The sequence below is a fragment of the Egretta garzetta genome, unplaced genomic scaffold, assembly GCF_000687185.1.
Source record: "Egretta garzetta isolate BGI_Z169 unplaced genomic scaffold, ASM68718v1 scaffold421, whole genome shotgun sequence".
NCBI classification, from domain to species: domain Eukaryota; kingdom Metazoa; phylum Chordata; class Aves; order Pelecaniformes; family Ardeidae; genus Egretta; species Egretta garzetta.
The window spans coordinates 55,386-58,904 of NW_009258680.1; positions in this window are offsets into that span (position 1 = coordinate 55,386).

The following is a 3,519-nucleotide window of genomic DNA, read 5'->3' on the forward strand; positions in this document are numbered from 1 at the left end:
CCGGTCTCCATCCGGACATTGAGCCATTGACCACTACCCTCTGGATGCGCGGATGAAGACGCTCAATACTGAAAGGAAACGCTACGTGCTCCCCAAACAGCTCAAGGGGTGGAACAATCCGCTGTACAAATTTTGTGTCATCAAAATATTGTTAAGCAGCAAGACCAAGACGTAAAGTTGTAAAAGAAACGCTCCGGATTGGTCGTTAGAATTTGTACAGATCAGGCTAAAGAGAGCTTGCATCTCTAGAGCCACGTGTATTTGTTAATCCAGCACTTTGAATCCTCGAATGCTAAATTATCTTTTCCTGTGGGACTCCTGTAATAAACTACTGGGTGGTTTATCACAACCTTATCTCGTATTTGTTACATGTGAATAGGGAAGCCTTAAGTAAACACTTACCGGGCTATTATGGAAAGTGCCAAGCGCACTTAGGTCTCCATAAAACAAAGATGATTAGAATCGGAGGAACCAGCAGAGCCAGAATAATATCCCCAGTAAACCCTCCTTTGCCTGCTGCACGCTTAAATAGCAGCTCAGCTCTCGAGCCCGCCGTCCCCTCTGCCAGCTCGCCCGGCTTTACGGCATCCGGGAGAGCTTTAAGGATACAAATGTGATTCGTATCTTGTACCTCTTCCCAACGATTGCGATTGCGCCCGGCTGACGGAGCTGTGGGAGGGAAGCGTTAGGGGCTGGCATGGTGCAAGTCCTGCCTCCGCCACTCCCTTCCAGCAGTCCAACACGTACAAAAATGCTCTTCGAGACAACAAACCAGGCTTGCTCTTGCCTTGTAACTCCTCCTTCCTTGCTACTTTCCGCAGAGCCGGTAATTTGTTGAGGGTAGGAGCTCGCCAAAGCAACGCTTCCAGCCAGAGCTGCACGGCTGCCAGGTCCCACTGGCGCGGGGAGAGCTTGGACGCAGGGTCCGAACTGTCCCTCCTCCTCCTCAGGATGGGGATTTTCTGTCATCCAGCCGCAAGCTCGTGTGGTTTGGTTTGGAAGCCGAGATGCCAAATTTAAGAAGGAACTTGGCAGGGAGGGAAGCATCGTCTCCTCAGTTCCTCCCACCTCCTCGAGGCCACATCTTGGCTTCACAGGAACAGCAGCCTCAGCGACGCACGGTGAGGGACAGGCAACAGCCCTGGGAAGTGCTACCGAGGAACGCCCTCGTCTCCCAGTTCAAAGTAGGAGCAGAGAAAAATCTTATAAATACCCCGTTTTCACAGCGGCACCTTGTGTAGGCGGCTGCCAGACCCTCCACCTCAGGGCTACACCAGCGGCGTTATCGGTGGGTTTGATACCCCAAACCACAGCAGCCCCCTCAAGAACCCTTTTAGCAGCCAAACAACCAATAAAGCAATTTTTTTGTTTTTATACAAGCTGTGTTTTTTGTGTGTGTGTGCTTTTTGCGCACATTCTGAGCGACAGCCACTCCCTCATTAAGGAAATTAAAGATGCCAGGTCTTCACCAATAAGGATCCCACTGGGCTGCACAGGCTGGACTCTGAATTAGGGAAGCTCAAGCACCTGAGCATTTTAAGCAGGGGCCAAGAGGTTCCTTTTTCTCGGCGACGCCAGGCAGCGTTTGCCATTTGCTGACCACCAAGTGTTTCACCACAACCAGGCTGGTGACAAATCCTACCCCAACTTTCCTGCCCTCAGGTGAAGGAGCTCTTCAGTTTACCTTTATTCTTCTAAAAAAATTTAAAAAAAACAAAGCAAATGGACCTGCAGGTATCAGGAGTCCAGAGGGGAAAAATTCCCGGGTTTCTCCAGCAGAGTCTGCTGAGGGGGTCACCTTTGCAGGGTTCTAACAGAATCCCAGAATCCCAGCCTGGCTGGGGTTGGAAGGGCCCTCAGAGCTCACCCAGTGCCACCCCCCCACCCAAGCAGGGTCACCCAGAGCAGGGGGCACAGGACAGCGTCCAGGCGGGGGGTGAAGATCTCCAGAGAAGGAGACTCCACAGCCCCCCTGGGCAGCCTGGGCCAGGGCTCGGGCACCCTCCCAGGCAAGAAGTTCTTCCTCCCGTTCACCTGGAACCTCTTCTGCTTCAGGCTGTGCCCATGGCCCCTTGGCCTGGCGCTGGGCACCACTGGGAAGAGTCTGGCTGCGTCCCCGTGCCCCCCACCCTTGAGAGAGTTGTAGGTGGTGATGAGATCCCCTCTCAGCCTGCTCTTCTCCAGGCTGAACAAGCCCAGCTCCCTCAGCCTCTCCTCCTAGGGGAGATGCTCCAGTCCCTTTATCATCCCTGTTGCCCTCCTCTGGACTCTCTCCAGGAGTTCCTCATCTTCCTTGAACGGTGGAGCCCAGAACTGGGCACAGAGCTCCAGGGGGGGTCTCATGGGGCAGAGCAGAGGGGGAGGAGAACCTCCCTCGCCCTGCTGGCCACGCTCCTCTTGATGCACCCCAGGTGCCCTTGGCCTTCTTACTAACAAAGCAAGGGAGAGCAAAGCAAAAGACATCACATTTTTTTTTTAAGGAGCTCCAGGCTTCGGTCCAATTCTCCATTCCATCCTTCTCTTTTTCCTTCCTCCCCTGCCTCGTTTTAAGTCTTGTGCTGCTGTTTCTTGTTACCTAATTGGAGAAGCTCGATGGTGATTAAACCACACCTGTCAACTATTTCTTAAAATTACCCCCCAGGAGGGTCTGCAAAGGAAAACCCAAACCGGTTCAGGCCATTTATTAGCTGGCAACTGGATTCACACACAGGTGCTTCCTTTTGAACCGTTAGCACATCTTCATCCTTCACCTTTGAACCCTAGATTATAAAGACAGGGATGAGGGGCTTGCTGGGAGCCTTGGGCTTTGGTGGGGGAATATGGGGGCTTGGTGTGATTTGTTACTGGGTCCTCTGGCTTTTTCTAGGAGATTTTTTGCTTTGTGGAAGCCATCCTCTGAGGGTAAGCGGCGTTTGGTTTGTAGGCTGTGCCTCTTAAAATGTGCAATGTTGTGTTTGTTATTTCTTGAAACCGGTCCAGGTAGCGTCGTAAGGTGCTGGTTTATGGCTTGGGGGCCCTTTGTGGGTCATCTGCTGCCTGCTTTGAGAGGAGCTGCTGGGACACTGGTGCTCCCAGTGAGCCTGATCTCCCTGTGTAGCCCACGTGTGCCCTTAGAATGTGTTGGGTGATGGCTCACAAGGCAATAAGCTGTTGCTGGCTGTTTATGGGAGCTGATGGGAAAGGTCTTGCCTCAAGGTGAGAAGAGGCCAGCGTGAGCAGCTCTCTACAAAATGGTGGCCACTGTCTTCTCGAGGCCAGCTTGGGTACAGCTTGGGCTGGCGTTTGGGTGGGAGATTTGGTTCCTTGAGAGCGAGCTGTATGCACCTTGCGCAGGGGGCTTCCTTGGCCAGCTATGGCTAAAGATCCTCCTGGGCCACTGTGTCTTCCCTTGCTAGCCCAGCAGGTGCCAAACTTACTTTTATTCCTCCTTCCAAGCTGTTTTGTTGTTCCACACTCAAGCGGCTGGGTTAGCAGCAGGGGGTGGCTGTGTGTGGCGGTGTTCAGAGTCAAATGAAATGT